The sequence below is a fragment of the Pseudoliparis swirei genome, chromosome 20, assembly GCF_029220125.1.
Source record: "Pseudoliparis swirei isolate HS2019 ecotype Mariana Trench chromosome 20, NWPU_hadal_v1, whole genome shotgun sequence".
Classification (NCBI taxonomy): Eukaryota; Metazoa; Chordata; class Actinopteri; order Perciformes; family Liparidae; genus Pseudoliparis; species Pseudoliparis swirei.
In genome coordinates this window covers 14,478,650-14,502,962 of record NC_079407.1, presented here as the reverse complement: position 1 = coordinate 14,502,962, position 24,313 = coordinate 14,478,650, and the positions used below count along the sequence as shown (strand labels likewise).

General features: G+C 40.2%; 1 protein-coding gene across 6 annotated transcripts in view; it reads left to right on the top strand.

The window, feature by feature from the left end:
• The first annotated feature begins 10,575 nt into the window (after window positions 1–10,575).
• tenm4 (teneurin transmembrane protein 4) overlaps window positions 10,576–24,313 on the top strand; it is a 146,352-nt gene continuing 132,614 nt past the window's right edge. For 5 of the 6 annotated variants that reach the window (XM_056441052.1, XM_056441051.1, XM_056441050.1 and 2 more), the window contains exon 1: window positions 10,577–10,796. The gene's annotated coding sequence lies outside the window, so the exon portion shown is untranslated. Of the gene's footprint in view, window positions 10,797–24,313 lie in introns of all 6 variants that reach the window. The other variant, XM_056441046.1, reaches the window with a different exon arrangement.

Sequence of the window (24,313 nt, the reverse complement as noted above, 5' to 3'; positions counted from 1 at the left end):
CCACCAAAGGGCATATAAATAACACTTTTTGTTTAATTCACTTGCAGGAGAAATTTCTCCAAAGCTTGTTTTGGAGGTCAAAGAAAACTACCGGATCTGCCCGTTTTTCATTTTTATTTTTTTTAATCACCCAGTCTAGTTAATCACCTGGTCTTAAGAGTGGAGCAACCCAAACATTTTAACATAAAGAAGCCACAGATGCAATAGCTCCATTACCCCCGCTGGCGGTGCAAGGTTCCCTGCATCTTCGATTGGCCTTGCAGGAAATTAATATGCTCATTAGCATTGACGAGGGTGCCTGGGAGCAGTTCATGTGCATTAATGAAGTACAGAAACCAAGCCAAACAATCGTGCCAGCTAGCTTTGGAAAGCACAGCCAGCCACACACAGGGCTCCCTAATGACCTGGGGATCTGCACTGGGGCATAATTCACTAGGCCATTGTAAAATGGCTTTGTTCAACAGCTCTGTACTGTTAACATGTATAGTTTATGGTGCTTTTGTAAATACTGTGAATAATGTTCAACTGCCCAGAGTCCAATTTTTATTTTTAAATGCAAACAAATATACATAGAACAGCCTGACCTGACTGCATGTTGTTCCATTTGCTAGAAACAGTAAAAAGGAAATAAATAAAACATAATGTCCCTGCATATTTAGATATGTTACCCTGGGGATATGTTTAATTTCCATGGATGAATTGCGACTCACATTTTTCCCTTCCTAAAACTGACTTCCTGAAGCGCATTAGTTTTCACTCTTTTTCTTGGGGAACTAGGGGTCATTTCATTACATTTTCTATCAACACCATGGATATGCTGTGCTTTTATATTCAGCAACCAAGATTATTTGAATTGATTGACCACTGACATTTTGCAGTTATTCTCTGTGATTCAAATTTTAACAGCAGGAAATGGCAAAGGGCATTATATTTTCAAAGTAGTCACACCTGCCTTCTCAGTCTACGGAGCCGGTCTGGCACGGACTGGCTACGGCCGTTTGAAAGATGACATTTTATCAAAGCCATCTCCAGTTGTGAGTATGGGTGAGTACAGACAGCGTTCAGGTCAATTGTCCCCGTGTCATTTGTGCTGCAAGGTGTCTGGAATGCCATACAAATTGCCCTCTCCCTCTCCTTTTCACCCCACCACTTCCTGTAGCTCTCTCTCTCTCTCCCCCATTGGCTCTCTCATGCATGCACATGCTCACAAACACTGTTTACAGAGGGACACATATAGTGTAAACAGGGACGATTACAGCTGAGAAGCAATATGAAGAAATTACCACAGCAAAGGTGTAAAGCTGACAAAATATCTTTGCGCATCTAATTGGGCAGACAACAAAATCATATTCTGTGCTGAAGAGGCTTCATGATTTCGAAAAACTATTGTAAAGAATTCCAAATGCCTCCGTGTGAAGTGGTGATAAATTCGGCGAATGCATCTTAAAGAAAAAGTAATGTACATCAAGACAAAAATAATACACAAATGCTCTGCGGGCTTTAACAATTTCCTGCCACCAATCACTCTGCCGGGCCTTGTTAGTCAGGGGTTACACCTAAGTGCAACACAGCATGCAAACTAATTTGCAAGGCACATTAATTAAATGCCTTCCGTTCTTTTGTAAACCAACTTTGCTGAAAGCAACAAGTTGCATTTGTGCTCTAACTCAGAGAAAAGGTAGTCTGGACCAAATGATGGATTTTGGTTCCACCCGGCCGACCTTTGGCCGAGGTTATGCAGCATTTGCAAAAGGTGGTGTCGGTCCAAATTGGAACGAGAGGCAGAATGGAGCTTCCCCAAGCATCATGACCTTTGCCAGGCACTCCATCAGCTGCTCGTCACCGTAGACTCATTTATCAGGCAACGCGCTCTCTGAGGAAACTCACAGGTGCTGCCCTGGATGGCCGTCTCATGACATTCCAGGTAACCTCACACGATCTTTGCCGGAGGCAATAAGTGAGCGGACGGAAACGCAGTCTTTGCAGGTCGATACTGAATGGGAGAGAGCTCTTCTGCATCGGTGCTAATTTGGTACGAAACTCATTTGACGGCAGATGCTGCTCTTTGCACCAATCTCTTGTCTAGTTGTCAACAGAAGGACCTTTCAATCGTTCAAGGATTTGAACTTGATGCAAAAAACTAATGAAAGATTGACAATTCATTCTTTCTGAAAATCATGCAGCCTCTCTGGACGTACATATTAGCACACTGGTTTGCAGCGCACCTTGCTTTGAAAGTCAAATGTAAAAGATAATATCATAGAACATATTGTGTGAACTGCAATGAGAGAACAGTCAGTTTTTCACATAAAGGATTTTGTTTCAATGTACATGTAATCCTTTTTTTTTCCTGCTGCGTTTTATTTGTGCCACTTACTGTAATGGCAACAATTGTATTACAGAATTGTATTGTACTGGGTTTCATTAGTGGGAATAGCTGAGTAATGGATATCTGTACTGCCCATATTATAGATCCTATACGATATCTGACCAAAGCCCCTTCCCTTGTTAATTAAAGGTTAAACTACAGTATTTATGTTTATCTCTGTCGATGACAAATATAACATTTACACTTTCACAGGAGGGCAGAAAAACGCTTTAGAGCCATTGAAACCAGTGTTGCAATGTACAAAGTTATCTGCTGAATGACAGTGTAAAGATATGCAGTGCATGGCATTTCTAAAATGGCCCATCCAATTCATCCAGTTTCCTTTTATATTGCTGCATATACATTCCAGACAATGTAATTAGGCGTTAAACATAAGATTCCAGATGTGTTGATGAGTCATATTTTCGTCTTTTTCATTTTGAAAAATTAAAGTAAAGACTACATAGCCAAGCCATTTAAAGTTTCTCCCTTTCATTGTATCATCAAAAACTAAGACATCAATAGATGATACATCAACTAATATCAAACTTTTTTTTTTACAGCTCGACAATAATAAGCCCCTCAGAAATCAACGAAGAACAGAGCTCCTTAATGGTTATTTGTGGCTGTAATTTAAGAAATTACAGACAAGAATGACAATAAGCAGTGACCCCGCATAATGTAAAAGTAGGGAGAGGAAATACGTGAGAATGGCTGTTAATCATACTTAGAAAATATTATTTAAGACCATTTATTTCTGCTTATGACACATTTTTGAGAGATAGTTGGACTTGGGGACTGAGTATGAACTGATTCACACACAGTAAAAAACACCGTCAAACATTTTGTGAGGCACTTTGTCTGAGGTGCTGTAGAGTCTCTTATCCAAACCATATAACATAGCCTAATTACTCCACTTAATTTCTCTAAACCCCTTCTTCATACTGCCTAATACTTGTCCTGGGACATCAGTATTTATGGTAACATCTGGAATATTGGTGAATTCATTATTCAAATTATAGAAAAACTATCTCATTAATGTATGGCTAGAAAAAATAGATCTTGCTTTGTTTGAGTGCTGTTCTTTGAAGTGCTGTTCTTTGAAATGGTGGCTGGCTCAGTTTCTGACTACTGACAGAAGATTCAAGGTTTTTAATTTTTTTTATTTGCCTTTTATGCCTAGACCAACAGTCCAGACACATTGGAATTGTTTTGCAGAAGATTTAGACGCGCTAATGCTTCCTGCACCAGACCTGCCTGGGCTGTGATTCAGATTTTTAAACTGGAAAACACATGTCAGTTGTCATCCACATATAATTTCAGACTTACTTATTGAGAGTCAGTCTCTGAGTTAGTTTAAGGTGAAAAGTGCTACACGGGAGATCTAGAACGTTATACACTGCTTCGCTTCACTTTGAATCTTCCTTTTAGTAAAACTAGGCTGGTTGGCGAGTTATAAGGTTTACTTCTACTGTGTTAAATAATTTGCTGTTATCCGAATATATTTCTGCTGTGTTGCTATTTAGAGTTGAATTTGTCAAATTAGCTCCAAGCCTTTAGATTATCTAAGGTTTGGAATGTGTTGCTAATTGTTTTTTATTACACTGACGCAGTATCTTCGAATCTTCGAAACTAAGTGGATTTTACCATTGTGGTCTTCGTAGAATGTGGTCTAGGATTGACAGCTAAATGTGGATTAATTGCTGCTGGGTTTGTGTAACTTTGATGTGAGGAGACTAAAATGCAACAAAAGTAGCTATAAACAAAGATGTGCATATTTACAATGAATTCTCAAAGCAAATATAGCATTCCCTTGGTATTTTACATTAAAAGTTTCTGATCAAATTATTTTATGTCAATATAGGAACATATTGTCTTCCTTGTCAGTTAAGTATCTGGCGATGTGACGCATAATTTACTGTATAGTTTCAGTACAAAAAGTCATGTAAATAAAGCCTGAGGTAAAAAGTCATGCAGTCAGATGACATGCTGTAGCCTGTGACATGATCTGTTATGCTTGATAGGATATGTCACAACGAAATAATAAATGTTTCACTTCCAGCCATTTGAATACAATGCAATGCAAGCTGTGTCTTCCCTTTGCACATTGCACCAACTTGCTTCAATATTGTATATCTGGAATACATTTGTTCTGTAATGCATACTGTGTCCACTGAGGCATCATAACCCATATGTTAGGCTGTGACTCAAATCAACCCCTGTAAAAGTCATGATGGGCGGTTCGTGACGTGCATGAAGACGCGTTACGTGCCACGATTATTTTCAAGTAGCCAACTCCCCTGCATGCCAGTCATAACTCAGCCATTTTGCGAGAGACGACACAGCAGTTGAGGTTGCAGACGGATAATAGCTGATGGCTTTCGAGTGGGAACGGAACAAAAAATCCTGATTACATTCATATTCAGACAATGAACTGATCAAGGGCTTTCTGCTCGTCTGAACGAGGCGGCACTCAAGATTGCCTCGATCAGTTGCAGATGACTCAACAAGCTTCTTTCCACAATTGAAGCAAATTGGATGGAGGGAAAATATATATATATATTCGTTGTAACACTACTTTATGATGACGTATGGGTTAGTGTCCACCCCTGTATGAGTGTGTGTAACTGTGTAATGTATCATAAACTCAGGCTGCTTTGAAATTCATCTCACATGTGTAGCATCCAGCGTATTGACACGCATGGGTGATTAAGCTGCTGGACTTCTCAAACAGCCTGCTTCTGAAGGTGTTTCCCTGGTGATGTGCTGCAGCCATTTTATGCTTAGGGCACCCAATTAATAAACGTCAGTCGTGGTGAGCCGACCTAGGCACTGACTTAATCTACTGCTGAATCGGTAAATTGACCTCTGGCCCTGACGCCACACTTGAGGTCATATTAAGACAACACGGGTAGGGTTCTGAGCTGCAACTTGGTTTTGACAGACGCACAGTCGTTATCTCTGTTGGCCGTCACTAATCACGTGCCTCCACAGAGCAATGGCTCAGGTCACAGGGTAACAGCTTTTCAAGGGTTTCGGTTTCAGACAAATAAGTCTGGAAGTATGGTAGCCGTCACACAAAGCCCAATGTGACCACAATGACACAAGAGGCAATATGCTGTTGCTTTATGAAGTAAATGAAAGTATTGATGAAATGCTCAAGTGAATCATGACTGCATGACACTTCAGGGCGCTTGTAAAGTTATGTTGCACCCCTGGATCTCATGAAACCATTATCTTCTGCTGATTTGTTATTTAGCAATATGATCAAACTGGATTCCTCCACATTCAACTTCTCGTGGATACCCTACACAGGATGACAGAACTAAGTGTTGACTGTCTGTGTTTTGCAACTAAGAAGAAAGATAAATTAACACTATAATCGCGTACATTGAGTTTGACTTCTCTTCACACTTTTCTTTTCCATTTCAGTCTTATTTTTCTTAACCCCACTAGCATTGCATCCACCACTTCTCCTGAGGAAAAAGAATAGGCCGATTAGAAATGATTGCCTGCTTGTCCCTGTTGCCATGTCTCCAAGACTTTCTAACAACTGTTTCGCATTATCGTCGTTCACTGCAGTGATCTTCTCATCTGCATGGTGGCAGCCTTAACTCTGGCACAAGGTCAAGAAATTGGACCTCGGCAGGTAGCTAAATGTGCCTTCAATCCCTACAATCCTTTTAATCTTTCATCAGTCATGTGGAAGCAGCTCGGAGCCCTGATCCTATTACGGGTTGAGGGGACTTGCTTCAATTGACAAACACAAGAATTGCAGTGAAAGTTTGCCATGCAAGAAAGTTGTAAAGAAAGCTGGGGTTGGCTTGGCAAGTTGACGAGAAAAGCCTCAAACTGAAAGCAAAACAAACAATCCGCAGTGGTGTTGCAATTTCTCTCTTCATGAGAGAAAATCAAGTAACAGAGAAGGTTTTAGAAATTGTCACACTGAAAGTGGCCATCACCGAGGCAGCACGGCCAAATGCAATGTAAACCCTAAATGGTGTCTGAATTTACAAAGTCTTCTCAAGCCAAGTCGCTCTTAAGTGGCTAATTTAGGAATAAAGCGGAAGAATAATGGGAGATTTATCTCAGCTGAAAGTTTCTCTAATAGTGATTTACCAAACATTTAAAGTCCAAATGGGCCCCCACCTCAAGACTAATGAGCTAGAAAGCTGATTTAGAGTAAGTAAGGGTGTTGTTGCTACAGAGATGGCGTTGCTATGCTGCAACAAGCTCTACATCACACATTTGCGCCCCCAGGTTCTTAAGGCAGAATGTAATTGAGATGTAATTGGCTGTTAGAAATCTTTCTTTGGGTTTTGGTATTGAGACAATAAATGATATGATTTCCAAATATAATCTGTTATTACTGGCAATGCTAAATGTCAAAACCTTGCAAAAGTGTAATTTATCATTATTTACGTTAATAAGTTAGTCTTCTCATTGAGCAATATGAGTTGTCATTATGACAAAGCTAAAATAACAATACTGGGAACAGCCTGTTTTTTTAAGCACCCCCTCTGATATTATACTTATTACAGGGAACACCTTGAACATTTGATTTCAGAATTTTTTTATTTGGTGTTTTATGTGCCTCAGTTATTTTCCACTGTCGTAAAAACGTGTGTTCTCAGTTTCTTTTCTTAAAGCCATTAAGGTCAGTTGTGTTACCTTGCATGCAGTGTTAACTGTGCACTGTTATTACCATTCCTGCTCACAAACAGGAAAGCAGCCGTCACAGTTTGCACACTGATGCATTGAATCTGACCAATCAAGAAGATATTATATTTTGTAAATTATTTTGGGGTATTATTCATCGAGCTGAAAAGGCACTGACTGCTCACAGAACCCTCCTGACATATACAGGGGGCATAAGCTTTTGAATGTTAAAATTTAAGCTCTTGTACAAACCAAATATATTGGTGTTTGGTAGTCCCACAATACCAGACAATCACAGGTCTCGTCTACTGAATAGGTCGCTAGTTGAGCGAAGTGTTTAGAGACTGATTTGGGAGTCTATGCGGAGAGGTAAATATTTAAGAATTGTTCAGTTATCCATTTGATATTTAGTAGAGAAAACGACCCTTTAATGTACCAGTGATGGATATATATTGTTCTCATCTACCAACATTTTGTTCTGCTATGACAGATAAAATGCTACAAAAAGTCACCCATGCTCTACAGCACTACACGTGTATTACACATGTAAGGAACCACAGATAGCATGCCTGTGCTTGTCTCATGAGGAAATCATTTACAAAGAAGTAGGAAAGTGCAAGGAAAAGGGGAAACAGAAGAGAGTGGTACAGCATAGCCAACATTGCCTAATTAGGAGTTTTATGGGGCATATAATTTGAGTCACAGCACTGATCCTTGATTCAAAAGCAAACACGTTTCTTTTGTTGGATGTAACAAGAATACAGTGCTGCAGACTGAAATCTCACAAGTTCATTGCCTCTGGCTAAGCTATTCACTGACTGAAATGCAGCCCTTTATATTCTATTGATTAACAACAGTACTCTGGATTTAAATTGTTCATAACTTATATTATTGTAAGACCAAATAATTTTGTCTACAGTTTGAAAGTCATTGATCTGATATTCGATAATGGCAAAGTGAGGAGATAAGGATCTTCAGTGACAGTTCAACTGTACAGCAAGTTCTAATTATGAGTGATTATGAAATCAGATGAATGTACACGTTCACGTCACACTGTAGTTCTGCCTGCCAGCAGGAGATACTCAGCAATCCATGCAAGACTTCCAATATAAGGCATATTGTGTTGCCATAACTACTGAACTATTAAACTAATGGAGACACAGACCTAATTCAAGATCCTAAGGGAATGGTCGGGAAATCAATTCAAATTGAAGTGACAGGAACAATGTTCAGTGTTGGCAGACGCTTGCACTCGCTGAGCGCCTTCTTGTTTCTACTATGGATATGTTATACTTCTTAAATCCATTTTTATTTAACATCAGCCAATGTTTCTACTGTTATCTGTGTCTGTTCAAATTGTTTTTTATTTTATATTTCTATTTTCTGTGATATGTGTGTCTTATTATTTGCTGCTGCAAAAAAAATACATTATTAACTTTGCATTTACTTTGACTGTCACTTAGTGGCAACGGGAACACGTAATGAACTCTGGCATATTGTCACCTTATAAGTTCAAGCAAACAGTTGCTCACGTTTTCTTTCAGCAGGTAAAAGCAACATCATTTATTTTAAATAATTTCTAAGTCCAATAATCTCTATTTTAGCTTTGTTTTTATTCTCCTCCAGCTCCTGGAGGCTCTTGAGCTGCCGCATGTTCCACTGTGTCCACCAATATAGCTGTGTCTGCTGCTGTTTATGGTGCTGAGCATGTGTATGGGTGACTTCATTTACACTATCACACTGTTTACGCACCGTCACTGATACGATTAAAGTAACAAATCCACCATTTTTAATGATAGGCCTAATATAAGTAATTTATATATTGCCTTACATAGTAACATTTCTAAACCAGGGTTTTTTCTTTATCAGACACAAATATGTAATTGCAGTTTGTTGCCGGCTGGATGAAAACAGCCCAATGGGTTTATCATGCAGATCAACGCTTTACTCTGCTTTAAAATGTGTGATTTTGGATGTGATGTACGTAACGCAATCAATTCTGTTTGAGGGGATACAGACTATCCTTGTCAGCTACAAGATTTAACCTGCATACATTTATTTTTTGCACATAGGGCCACAATAAAGGTGGTGCGTAACCAGTGAATAACACCCTACCAACGCCAACCATGTGGCTGAATGCAGCTGCTCAAACTGGCCTCTTTCCTCCTGTTGCCTGGGTCAATGGCAAATCTCCTATTCCCACAATACCAGGCCAGTCTTCAGTTTTACATTTGAAAGCATATTTAACTTTTCACTCATCCATTCACAGCCCGTGAGCAGTAAGACTCTGAGCCTGGCCAAGATTAGCTTTTGGCAGACAATGCAGTGAATTAAAGGCCACACATGGCCCCTCTCTTGTTCTCTGGTTGACCAAACACACTTCCAGGGCCAGGAACTCTTGACCACTCTTTTAACCCTCAAGGAGAAACTAGGAATGGGAGATAAGTATATGGCCATGGATTTAGGACCCAACGTTGGCCAGACAAAAGTGTTGTTGGATGGAACAAGACAGATGAGATGACCTTGTTCCTCGCTAACCTACCAAACTCTGATGTCAGAGGTTTCAGCAGAGGTTGTGAAAACACACGGGCATATTGTTGAATGATAACACATTTAGTTGTATGCATTTTAGTTCTTCATTCAGACACAAGGGAGTCTGTTAGTATCTCAGTGCCAACAACACATGGATGTGTTTGATGAGAAACATCACAGTTAATAATCAGCAGCTGTTGATGATCCTTCTCACATGTTTGCACGTGTGAATGTATATATTATATATATATATATATATATATATATATATATATATATACAACCATAGGTTAGCGCACTTATAAGCTAGATAGCTTCAGCCTTGACCCTTTCGGTCAGCCACTTTCTTCTTTTGTTTAATTCTGATTGTTGTATATTTTGCTGATCGAAATGAACTCAACATATATATATATATATATATATATGTGTTTAAATAGCTTGTTTACTTGTCTTAGGAAATTCTACATAGTCACTCACAGTGTCTTAGGAAATTCTATAGTCACACATCCATAAAACAAATGATAGAGAGTCATTTAAAATAAATACAAACCGTGTTGAAGGTGAATAACGTTTGCACATCGGGCTTCCATGTAGTATTTTTTAAATAATTTATTTTATTAGGCGCAATATGTTTTATTCAGGGAGGAAAAACTGAAACGGCCAGATATTTGGAGGGACTCCGACTCAGCACCGAAGAGGGCGACCACGCACAGTCGCACCACCATCCCCTGCTCCAGAGTCGTAATTTGTAAATCGCGAGGGGCCACGCAGTTTGTCATTCCTCACCAGATCGGCTGCCGTGTCACCTGATCTCGCTCAGGGGACTATTTCACATATTTCTCCCGAAGGGATTTTCACGGCGTTCAATTAGGTGTGCGCGTTGCTAATGGACATCTTGGACGGATGCCTCTCTCATCCATGTGCGCCTCTCTCAGAGCGCAGTAAGCAGCAGAGGCAGCCACAGTAGCGGCAGCCCCTCGGAGCAGCAGCAGCAGCAGGAGGAGCAGGAGGAGGGTCTTTTCTTTCTGCCGTACCGTGTCGTGCACAGTGGAAATACACTCGCCTGCTCCGGGTACTATCAAAACGAAAGGGAGGGAAGGAGAAGGAGACGAAGGAGTAGAAAGAAGCATACGGGATTTTTTGTTGTTGAGGGGGGTGGAGGAGGGGAAGCGCCTCAGACTACATCGGTGAATTGTCAACGGGACCGGCCTGCTACGTTGGACGTGTCTTCAGAATGGTAAGGTTCATTTTGGTGAGATTCTTCTTCTTTTTTTTGTCAGGGTTGCAGAAATGTACATCAAAGAAACAGACCGCTGCACACAAGTATCATGCAGCAGCGGAGCGGAGAACTCATGTCGGGAGCCGCGATCAGTTGGACGTGGCGTGTGTTTTCATCTGCAAATGCACCGTTTGTTTATGCAGTATTTTTTAAAATATTTGTTTGTATTATTACTATTATTTTCTTTACAAAGGTGCCATTTTTTTACCCGCACGTGATTCCCCCGGACAGGGGAGGGGGATCAACCGGGTTTCGGTCTACCTGCTCCTAGGTGCTTTAGCAGCCCGCAGTGCTCCTCCGTCGACCGCCTCCCCGCGCGCGGGCTCGGTTTCACGGTCCCGGATCAAACAAGTCCACCGCCGCCTTTCGAAGCGGGCTCGGGATTAGGAATGTCTGTGTAGCGCGTCCCGGAGAACGTGAGCGCGGCACATACATAACGGATGAAGACGGACGGGGACTTGTCCTCTGGGTGTCGAGGTGGGCTAACGTGCCCTGCTGTAAGGAGACTACGTGTGTGTAACCGGGTCCGACAGTTGCATTCATATGCCGTTGAAGGCGTAGACTAGAGAGTGAATATAGATGTCTTGTGGTTTTGCCTTCCCACCTTTTTTTTATACAGGTGAGTCCATAGTCAACTTTATACATCGTCGTGTAGCACTGCCAACCCAGTGGGTCGTGCACGAGTCTGCTGCTCTTGTTTTTATTGGAGAAATGCTCCGTAAGGCTTTGGGGAAACTGCATAGCTGATAGTTTTGCTATAATAAATAATACAATTCACCAGCGTCTCCTTCCCAATGAAATACCGTGTTTTTAACAACATGAAAAAGCATGATACATGAATAACTAAATATAGTAGTAGGTCATGTTAAATTGCATTTTAGATTAACCATAATGTATTTTTACGATTCTGTTAAATCTATGAGACAAAGCCTGAACAACTGCATCATCACAAGGGGTCACAAACCACAACCAAAGCAATTAAGTCAGGTGAAATATATTAACAGACCCCTCCATTTGAATGTTCTGCAGTTCTCACATATTTGAGACTGGAGGAGTAAAACCATGAGTAGGACCCCTAGGAGTCATTGTTGGGGACCTACTCAGCTTAGACCAGCTCTGCACTCTTATTGTACACGTTGTAAGAAACACACACACACACACACACACACACACACACACACACACACACACACACACACACACACACACACACACACACACACACACACACACACACACACACACACACACACGCCTCTTAGCTGGTTCTGGATTTAGATTTTACACAATATCACAGCAATGTAGATTTGTAGCATTACATGGATCATTTTTCAATGTTAAACGTAAGTGTACATAGTAAGAGTCAAATGTAAAATGTAAAATCAAAGTGAACTGATCTCTAACTGAACAGTAGTTTGCACCTTTGTGTCAAAACAAGTCGATCAAAACTGCGCCTTTGTGTTTTTTTAGAAGATGAATATAAAAATCGGAGGACAAAAATACTTCGGCATTTTCAGTCTGAATTTGTGGTCAAACTTTTTTAAGACTATGCAGTGCAGACATCAGAACCATTACAGAAACTATGTGGAAGAGATTTCTTTTTCTTATATACCAGAGCTCACAAGTGCCACGGCAGGTTGCATGACCTCACATGTTGGAGGTTAAATCTAACGGAATCCAGGGGCTCCCCGTCCTCCATGGCAAGTGTTTGGTGGAGTCATCAGATGAAAACTCTGAAGTTGTTAGGTTAACCTTTGTAGAACAAGGCTACATTCTCCCAGTTGTCTTTGTCGTGCTGATGAGCTCTAAGAAGCAGTCTCAGCACTGGTTCTCTGCATGATAAGAGGAGAAACAACCCTCCCTTTGTGACCACAAATGAAAAATCTGTTGCACGTCTTTTTTCCCCTTTTGTCGTCGTTTCATTGTGAACCGAAACGCGCAGCTAGTCTCCAAAGGAGAGATTGCAGACAGAAAGGTGACATGCAAGTTGCAGTTGGACCTTGTTACATTCCATAAACGATTGTGGTGTTTGAACTAACGTTGGCAACGTAATGGGGGGGCGGGGGGGATGACGGAGAGGAAACAATGAAATGCCTCCGTCCCTCTGGAGTTCTCCATTGGGATGTGTTTCAAGTAATAATTGTTGTGAGAACTGTATGGCCATCTAGAAAGGGAATAGCTGCTTTTGAGGGAAATGGATTATGTGGATGGTGAAGACAGTGGGAGGTTAATTGAAAAAAAGTCATTAAAAACTAGTATATTTGATATTTACATGTAAATTATATATGATTGCTTTTCCTGTTAATTCATACAGTCAGCGATTCTTACCTTCTTTTTCAACTTGGCAGCATCGAGTGTAACTAAAGGAGAGGTGCATTTTCTAGCCTGCAGCATTGTGTTTGGTTGAAGCTGCAGTCTGTCATCTTGTGATTTATCACTCACAGAACTGATGGGTTACACCACTTTATTGGACATGAAAGCTCACACACTCACACACAACGCCCTAATGTTGACAGCTGATCTCCTGCCTTTGTGTGATCACTTGAGGACTCTGCAGAAATCAAAGGCATGTGGTGTTACCTATTGACCAACCGATTTTTGCAAAGCAGTTTTTTCTTTCTGAGTAAAATATGTTTTTCCTTGTTAGTTGCATCTGATAGCTCCTATAAACAGATATATTCAAATACCTCATATTTATGTCTGCAACTTCACAACAAATCTCCATTTTGTGCTTCATATGCTGCATTGTAATTGGGCAAGCAGAGAACAGAAGTTATTTTAGTTATTTTAGTGGCTATTGTGTGACCTGGGTTTTTTAAATGGGAATTCAGTTTGGTTGATGCAGTACGTGTTTTTTGTGCCTTTAGCCCGATCAGAAAGCATTATGGGTTTCATGTGGGATGGTGAGTCAAATGATTTAAAGTGACAGACAAAAGCTAAAGATTTTTTCAAACAACTAAAGAGCCTGACAATTGCTGAGCAGCCCTTGATTGTCAATTTCGCCTTGGTGTTGTTGACTCTAAAATAAATATGTATCAAAAGTTTGCTGTGTTATTGCTACAACATAACTTTACTGACTACAGTGCAGTTTGAACCATATCAGTGGTTAAATGAAGATAAATGAAAACAATGATGAAAGGAAACGTGGTCTCTTTGTCTCATACAATACTATTTACTTACTTAAAAATGAATGGAAATATGAAGAGAACAAATACACATTTGATCTCACACCTAAACACACCAGAGACTTTAACTTTTAATGATAGTTATTAACATTAAACATTATATGAATTTGGTTACATTTTGGGGGTTTTATCTCCATATTTCACTCCAGTCTTTACTTATTCCTCTCAAACGATCAGATCCATTTTTCAAAGAAGTGGAATAGTACACCTGTTTGCTTCTCTGAAAATCTAAATCACTCAAACAAAGTACTTGAGGAGTGCGATTGAGGTTGAAATGATGCACTTGAGCCCCCAGCCATAGTGTAGCATTTCTTCTCCCTGGCGCACAGCAACAGACTCCCCTTTGTGTCCGACATAGTATGCATGTAGCAATTTTGAAGATGACTCTCATTGCCGTGGAAGCTAATGACAGTCTGCAGGTGTGGCGCTTATCATCCTCACATACGCTGCTTTGATATATTCGAGTCCGCACGGTGGAGTATTATTCTGTTCGTGTTTTTCTTCAAATCTGCTCTTATTACTTTAAATCATTTTAGAGTGAGAGCACGTCCACAGTGATGGTTAGTGTTAGAAGTCCCACGGATTCATCCTGCATATCATACATTAATAATGCAAACAGTCCTGTGTGAATGTTACACAGAAGAGATCATTTTTTGAATTAACATTTCCCACCAGTTGCCAGATTTGTATCTGCCTCACAAAAAATGTGTTGTTATTTTCCCCCCAAACCTCGAGAATTTATTTGTAAAGGTTGAAGAAGAAAAACCCCATCAAAAAGTCTTTTTGGTCTTCTTCTGTAGGTGGACACATAACGATGACCAGTTTTTTAGGCATGACTTACATGCTCTGGAAATATTCACAATGATGACCACAGGGTGTTTCAGAAGAATGGAGTACAGGTAATTCCCTAAGATGTATGAATCTGTCTATGTATCTTCGACGGAAAAGTTTGGCTCCACCCCAGTGGGCTTGGTCTAATCTGCGTATCCGCTTGTTCAACGTTTCCTTGGTGCATCATTACCAAGATACCACAGGAGGTGGAGTACATCCACATCACAGAGAAATAAATAGGATGCTGATGAGGCTATAGCTAGATCATAAACGTACTAGTGTGACTGATGAAAAAAGAAAAGTGGTGCTTGGCAGATTTCGCCCGAATGTGCAAATAAAATGGTGACCTGTGGCAACAACTAAATTCGCCCCCCGCCCCACCTACACACACAATTCACTCAGATAGAATATATTTGGCATTGCTGGCCTGAGTGGCCTCCCAAACCTGTTAGTTTGATTGCCCATCATGCACGGAAATAACTCCGCAGATGGAGAGACATTTTGAACAATCAATTCAAACTGCTCCCAACTACGGCTCACAGACTGACTCAACTGTCGGGTCAATGTGTGTTACACCACTACAGTTAAATGCAGTGCAGCAAATTGCCCCACTCGCGTTGGTGCACATACACTGTGTGGCCTGCCGCAGCCGTGGACAGCAGATGAAGAGGCCAGTGATGTGACAATTGAACTTCAAATCATGTTCAAGTTGAAAAAAAGCAAAGCAAAACGACAGGAATAATGAGATGCCCCTATAGTTTTTGAAGGTCACATTATGAGGGCAATTTAGCCGACACGCATCTCATCCCTTGCAGCTATCGTACTAACAAAGTGGCATCTTGTGTTTTTGAATCCTCCCATCAAAACAGCCTCCCTAGTGGCATTTCATCATGATGTGGATAATCTTATGCAAGATAGTGAAACGGCAGTTAATTTGCAGGTAATTAAACCCTAGTGATTTACAGTTGGATAAGCAATACAGTAAGGCTGCATTCAGTATGGCTGTGTGGTGCTTTGAATGATTATCTGACAACAGCACTATCAGGACTTTTCCTGTGTGAGCATACCTGTATCCAACAGAGTAGAACGCGTTGTAGTGAAGAGACGTGGCAGCTCATAAGAACTGATATCTACTGATGTTCTTCTGATACTGAGTTGTGGATTTTTCCTTTCTCTTCCCCCATTAATAAACTGCCATGGCGTTTCTGTTGTCAGCAGTGCTGTGTATGCTGTCAGCTCGTCTCACAAACATGGGATTTCATCAGCTGTGATTTATTTGCATCATTGAGGGAGTACCGGTAGGAGCTTCTGTAGGTTGAGAGAGGGAAGGTTGTTTGGAGGTCTGTGGCTTGTACTTCGAAAACAGAAATGGATATTGTGGCAGCTGTCTCCAATCTGGCCTCGGCTGCGGGCTGGTTGACAATCAGTCAGCTGCTCTGACTGATTGACAATCAGTCAGCAGCCGAGGCCAGATTGGAGACAGCTGCCACAGATATGGATATGCACCGATTTGTCAAGGTTTTTTATTCAAAATATACATGTTAAAGTAACATTATGTAACAATTGTACCTTAAAATAACAGCTTGAAAAAAATTGTGCCCATACAATGACTTTTAATATGGCGATTTGCGGCTCCGCCATTGCCATCGGGGGTCTGTGGGGAAATAACTCTGCGATGTCCAATTCTGGAGCCGCCCGATCCGGGGCGGATGTACTTCGACCTGTATATATATATATATAGTATATATCTATCTATCTATCTTTCTGGCAGTGATTACGCAATGTCATATAGTGCCACTCCACGCTCGCAGGTACAGTATAAGGGTAGCTTTTTTATGTAGCTTTTTGGTGTTGTCAACAATATTGTATTCGATCACACGTACTCCACATTCAAACATTTAGAAAACAACGTATATAGGCTGAAAACGCGATCGGTATTTCATCTAAACTAAATGTTGTCATTCTTTTGGTTATGTTGTAACAATTCGCCCTTAGCAACTCAATCAAGGGGAAAAGGTACAATACGCTAAAAAAAAAAGGGAATGGGCGGATCTGCGAATTCTGGTGTTAACTCTCTCTGCTCAAATGGCCGTAAAAGAAAAACACACAAGTCGAGTCGATATGCGGAAACCCAAATGTTATTATATTAAATCAAATTCAATGCATCTGCAAGCCCCCAAAATGAACACATACACTACAAACAATCAAACCCACTCAAAACGAAGTATAATCCCCGTATCCCGACAGTCCCCAAAGTCTTTGCAGTCCCCCAAAACAAAAGTAAATGACTGCACGCGCACACCCCCAAAAGCCGCAAACAGCTGAACGACCAGGCGGAAGCGTGGCGGCGCCGCGTTCAATCCCCGCGCTACTTCACCCTAGTCCGGTAGGTGCTGGGCCCAGTTCACAGTGTTCCTGCGCAGTCTTCGTATTAGTGATCCCGCCCGTTGGTATAAATCCAAAATAGAAACAGTCGCTGGATTGCTTCTACTGGGCTGCATCTATCGTAAACTGGGTATTTACGACACTGAAGTAAATGTTAAATACCTCAAAAACTGAAGGGGGTGCTAAAAGGGAAAAACTACATAATGGGGCTTTAACAGGCCACTGAAATCTTATCAGATGCTTTTCTAATTTAGGAATGAACTCTGATAAAGTAAGGTTGTGTAGTGATTATTTGAACTGGGTACGCATCGCTGTGTTTTGTTAACAAAAGAAACTAATTAATGTTTGCAATACACTATAGTTTACTTGTCTTTATTTCATCTGGAGGTAATTCATTGGTTGTGACAGTGGCTGGTGGATAAAAAAATGCAACTTCCATACAATCCCTATACATAAATGACAATGGATGGACTTGGTTGTGGGCTTTAAAGCCTGTCAGAGTAGGCAATGTAAAACCTGTTGCGGTGTTATCTCCAAGTTTGACTGTGGAAGGTCATTTGTCAGGTTTAACTTCTCAGTGCTTCAGTAAATTATTCTCAGATCTCATGCTAATTGGTTGGCAAGAGTTTAAGCTGTGACTGCTCTGACAGAGGCATTTTTAAAAGGACACACATTAGGGCTACAGTGAAGGGAAAGAGGAAGACATTAGAAGTTTCTCATTGATTTAGCCCCCTCTTTAGACATACATTTTTTGTTATATGAGGTTGGCATCAGCTTCCTGTCAGCATCTGTTAGGGCCAGGGTTTCCAGATTGCAGGCAAGTGATGATATGCTTCTAGAACTGTAGTGAACATTGATAAGTAATGTAACTATTTAACTTGTTATCCTCTATGGCAGGGATTCCCAAAGTGTGGTGCGCGCACCCCTGGGGCTGCGCGAGCTGTCTCTAGGGGGTGCGCGAGAGGAAAAATGTAATGGTGGTCTAATGGTGTAATAATTAATATTAAACATTCTCAGGGCTCTCAAGTGTCACGCATTGAGCATGAGACTCACACATTTCGGTCTTAACTCACGCACTCCCGCCACACATGGTATTTCTCACGCTGAAAATCGTATTCACCCCCGTCAACAACTCTTCTCGGAGCAAAGAAAAAGAAAAAGTCACTCGCAAGGTGTGGGGGATTGGGGGTGCGTGAACCCGGTCGGGATGTAGAAGGGGGTGCGTGGCCTAAAAAGTTTGGGAACCGCTGGTATAGAGGGATCTTTTTTGGGAGCTTAATTTCTCTTTTTCCCCTTTTACACATCATCTGGATGTGCAGCTTGATGTCATGTTAATTCAGCTAATGTATGTCAATAAGATCAAGTTGCAGCTAATCTCAAAAGAAAGGAAATACAGCTTCAACAAGGGGTCAACAGCCTGCAGCTACCTGAACCCTGGAATGTACATAAGAAGGGCATCTTACATGTTTACAAGACTAGTAATGACCTCGGTAACTCTTTGTACTCTTAGAGGCAGTGAGCCTGACCACCATCATGGCTATAGTCTGCCTGTAGTCATGACGATGGTGCTGAAATTATTTTACGGTTTGTAGTCCGTCTCGTACTAATCCAAGCAATCAGAAAACATCTCACGAAGAAATCTCCTTTAGATTATCTCAGTGTGTATGCCACTGCACGCCAAGGGACAGTCAGCTTTACAAGTAACACTAGAAGATTCTCTATTGGCGTTTCTCAATATGCGTACTTGTGTGTACTTTCCTCTACTTGTGTTCTCGTGACTCGTGAAACGTCATCAGCCGCAGCCCGAGTACATGTTCCAATTCAAAGTTCGCTTCTCGCAAAAGCACGGTCAAAATGCCCGGATGTGACTTGATCCTCCCACTTTCCGGAGGATGCATCAGAGGAGACTTGTGCGTACTTTGGCCAGCAGATATCCCAGAATGCATTTCACCAGCAACCGGAAACAATAGCGGAGGAGAAAAATAAACAACTGACAGATGACTTTTTATAAATACTACTGTTGTTGAGTCACGGAATGTAATTTTAAGATGTTTTGTTTATTTGACTGTAAAAAATAATTTACAGTGAATAATTAGAATAAACTCAGGAGCAAGAACAGCTGATGTGGTGACGTCATCAAGTAAGCTGCTGTTCCAATCGCAGAAAGACCGTCCTCCCGTTCTCCCGTCCTCCGGAGTCTGGACTCCCAAGACCAGACTCCCAAGTCCAGACTCCAAAAGAACACAAGTCTGTACTCGTGTACTTTGAATTGAGAAACGCCGTCTGCGTTGTATCGGCCCCGGGACACATTTTGACTGAAAAACTCAAAATGTCCGGCTGTGTCAGATACATCATGACCTCATGATTTTTTTTTAACCTTAGCTCATTTAAAATGCTTACCTTCTCTAATCTTTTCTTTCTGCAGAAAACTCGGCATAGGATTTTATATAAAATGTTCGGGTCAAGGGAGTGCTGAGAAGGAATTGTCAATATAGTTTGCAAGTGTTATGCAGCAAAGTGAAGTGATAGCTCTCAAGGGGCCTGGCCTTAAACTGTTATTCTATAAATATTAATAAAGCCCACTAGCTTGCCTCGAAATAAGCTAACAGTTTGCTCATGTCACAGACTGGGCTTCAGTGTGACAACTTATGAAAAGAGTGATGAGATGACAATGGCGGGAAGATGACATTTAGTGACAGGCCTCATTTTTCAGATTTGAATGGCATCAGTGAAAACGGAAGTCGAGTCGGCTGACCTCTCCCTTTACAGAACTGTGAACCAGCAAACAATGCCTGCGGTGGCTGTCGTGTTCAGTTCATTTAGTGATTTATTTATTTATTTTTACACCAAATAAAAATAAAAATCACATTAAGTATTTGAAGACATTGCCAAAACATTGATGGACTGATCCATTGTGAATGGATTTTGAGAGCGCTTCAGAGCAACGTAAGATGTGCTGGTAAATTTAAGAGAATAGACAACTTTATGCTCTCCGGTCTCCAGGACTGGGAATATTTTCTAGATTTAATTCAACACGATGCACAAAAATGAAGTAATCGATGTTATAGCTCTCTGATTAACTTGCTTATTTATTTCAGAGGCTTGTTTTAGTATTCTTACCTCATATCATCACAACAGCACAAATGCAATTTGGTTAAGTTCTATTTATTTACTTTTCTGATAATCAGTGGACATGAATCTCACACAGGCCTGTATCATGCCAGCTCAGATTGTAAAGGAACCAACAATGCAGACGGACATCGAAGGGTTTATCTGCGGCTGACGTTGCTCTGTAAAGGTGCACTTGTTGCATGCAGCTAAGAACAAGCAGCAACGCAGTGGTGTGGCGCCCTAATAGATGTGGGTTTGTATTTCTTTCACGGTTTGCAGTACATTTTGGTTGTGTTTCTTAGAGAGGCTGAGAACAACATTAAAAACCATCTGCAAAAGCAATACTGACTATACACAATCAATGTTAATAAAACGATCACAACTACTATGAGCTTGTTTCCACTAAATGCAAAACTTTAAGTATATGGGTTGTTACACCGAAGAAGTAATCCACAAGGAAGGTTCTGGTTTGGTAGCATTGTTCTCAAATCGTGTAGCAGGGTTTGTGTATGTATTTATTCAATAAGTGTGAACATCTGTGGGATTAAGCATGACAGAAAGATAAAGTGGCTTTGTTTGTATGTTGTCCTTTGTTGCTTTTTTGTTCATTGATATTGGTTTTGTTCTAGGAAGTGTAGACATCACCTGTATTTTGCTTTTCTGCAAATCCTTTGTCACAAATTCGTTAATACACTCTCAACATCTAACTTGCAGAACCAAATGTCTTGAGGACATCTCTCAAGCTGTAATTAGACCAAGTCTACCACTTTAAACAAACAGTTTGTTTCCCCCGAACAATGAATACAAATTGAACCTAGTCAAACCAAACTGTCAGGCATTGTAATATATTTTCTCTCATACATTTTTTATATGTTTCTTTTCACTCTATTCCCAGCCCACATTCATTGAACCAAATGAAACCATCTTGCTGTAACAGCCTGGTTAGTTATTCCCCCTGCGTTGTTGCATGCACAGATGATTGTGTCGCTTTTATCCAAAGATCCAAGAGCAGTTGCATTTACAGACATGACTTCAATATGGCAACCTATGCAAAAACCCTTATTCGCTCACCTTATGTTATCCAAAGCATTTGTATTAATGGCATTTCACACCAGTGAGGAGATACTTCCTGTGTGGTAAAGTGTAAAATTGACCAGCTTTGATGCTAAGTGGGCTTTATAAGATTCTAGAAGAGGGTGTTAATGAGTTGACACAAATCTTTCTGGTTCTAAAAAAAATGTTTCTCCCAATAATCCCTCTTGTCCGAAATCATGTTAAATTGTCACAGTTCAAATAAATCAAATAAGCACAGCAGCATATATATTAGTTAACACATATAAGGCAGTGTACCTATATACATTTTTATTAATATTAACAAATAGCATTTTAGGCTTCCATATTTTTACTCTTTTCATATTCAGGAATATATTTGCTAAAATGGCTTTGATGTAACAAAGAATTGTGTCATGGCTTTTTTTTGTAGATTGTTGTATTAGTCATTTCTGGAATAAGCCATTTCCCAAGAAATCATCCACTCAAACATTAGGATGCTGTAGTACGATTTATGTACGCAATCATCAATGTAGCCCTGTAACTGGTAACAGTTGACCATTTATTTGTGGTCTTTTTTGTGGACGGTGAAAAACATCAGTGAATAATGACAGCTAAATACACTGCAGGTCGAGCCGTGATATTTAATAGCTTGGGGAATATTTACCTTAAATTCCAAATGTTCCTTCCAGGAGGATGTAACGTATAAAAGAGGTCATGTTCCATCTAACTCTACCAGCTCCTGCTATTATATTGAAAATAATGGCTTTCTGTGTCAAATATAACAATAATTAATACAACGTTCCATCCTCAGACGTATTCTCTGAACTGAGGGAGTCAAAGATGTCAATGTTTTTTGTATAGTATTTAGAGGAAATGCCTGGAAAAATATCAACACAATTCCTGGTTTACACATACAGTGGAAAAAAGCAGCTAATAAGTGAAGAAATATGGTCACATTGAAGGTTGAGTCGATTTTCTAGTGCACCATTTCCCCCCGTCTAAAACATCTTGTGGATGCTCAAATGGCAGATATTCATCAAGCCGGGCTCCTGTACTGTCAGGTAATGAGCAACGGTGATCACAATGTGGACACAGCAGTCCCATTTTTCCCATAAAAAAGGCAGGAGATTGCTTACTTTGGTAATGTGATGGAGATTAGGTTTTTCCAAATAACCAAAAGTCCCTGCAATACCTGTAACCCCTGCATTGGTTCATTCATTCCTTGAAATATTTATGTTTATCCCCCAATAAAAAAGTAAAAAAATATCTAAACAGATGTTTCTTACAAACTCAGAGTCTGCAGTCAGTCTCAAACTTTTATAAGTTGACATGTCCCACACATCTTCACATTCAAAGCCTTCAAGTGCTTCTCCACTGGAGGGCTGATATGTGTAGCCACATGCTCACCACCCTGCTGTGTGGCTGCAGTGCAAATAGAAAGTGTGGCGCTGAATTGTGCATTATTAAACCAATGGAAAAACAACATTGCAGTTCTCTATCATCAGCCACTTTTCAAACTTCAGCTGCCAATTTCTGATGTTAGTTTTACAAGTGTGCAGATTGAGCGATAACAGGAGGCAGAGCACAGCCAGTCAATCAAATCACCCTGGGTGGATGTTGCTGCTATTTTTGAAAACGTATGTATAGGTTACCATTGCTAATTTTCAGGCACCTGAAGGATTTTCATTGCAACTTTTTTTGCTGTTTTGGAAATAAACTCAATACAATGTCACAACTTGGATTTGCAGGAATAATAAAAACAACATAAAACAACACAATGTGTCTAGAACAGCAGTTGATTTACATGGTGATTAGAGTTGCAACACCTAATAGATAAAATCAATTCAACTCAAAGAAATAGTTGTCAACAAATGTCATCATCAATAAATTAGGTCTACAGCCCTGTGGTAACAACGTCTTCTAAGTTAATAAGCCAGCCTATGATGCGCCTTGTTGAGCTCATGAATTACAGGAAATGTTGCCAAGTAAGCATTTCAAAAATGCTTTACACGATGATTACACGATTAAATTACATTCCAATTTAGATACAAATGTAATTTTACGCTTGATAAAGCTAACGTCTTTCTGTCTGTTCTGTTTGTTTTTAGATGAACCTGTAATCAAGCGTGATCAAATACATGCATATCTGAGTTATATTTCCCTTTTATTCTCAGTCCATAGTCGAGTAAAAGCACTGTAAAAGAAGACAAGGAATAAGTTTAGTCTTTTTAAATAAAACTCTGAAAATAAAAACTAAAAGAATTGTTTGTTCGGGACCTAAAATCATGTTTTATATAATGGTCAAAGCATTTGCCAGTAAATATAAAGCAGTACTTGAAATACAACCAGCAGCAATCATTTCACATTACAGTACTTGTGTGTGTGTGTGTGTATGTGTTGGTGTGTGTTAGTGCAGCTAGTAGTAATAAGCGATGAGAGAGAGAAACAGAGAAAGGGCAGCATATAAACAGTGTGTGTCTAATTTGTACATCATGACACAGCTGGAGCAGGTGGCAATTCAAACAGGCTTAAGGGTCACAACCAGCATTTAGTTATTTAGGGAAATTAAATAAAACCACTGTTCCTGACAATCAATGTTTTGTTCTCTTTGTGTTTTTAAAGAAAATGTATCTAAATGGCTGGAACAGCTCAGAGGTCTGGCATATTATTGACATCAATTTGATAAAATTATCCTTATCTGTATGCATGCTCTGTCTTTAATCAATATACAGGTTAAATGACATTGAAATCATCTGAATATCAAACACTCACTGCCTCTAGGCTTGAAAAGGTGGACCTATACGTATTTTATAGATTGCTCATGAATAATGACCGCTGAGCATGTTTTTGAGCAGGGTAACCCACAGAGTAACTCCAACCTGGCTCACAAACCTCATAATCCTTCATTGC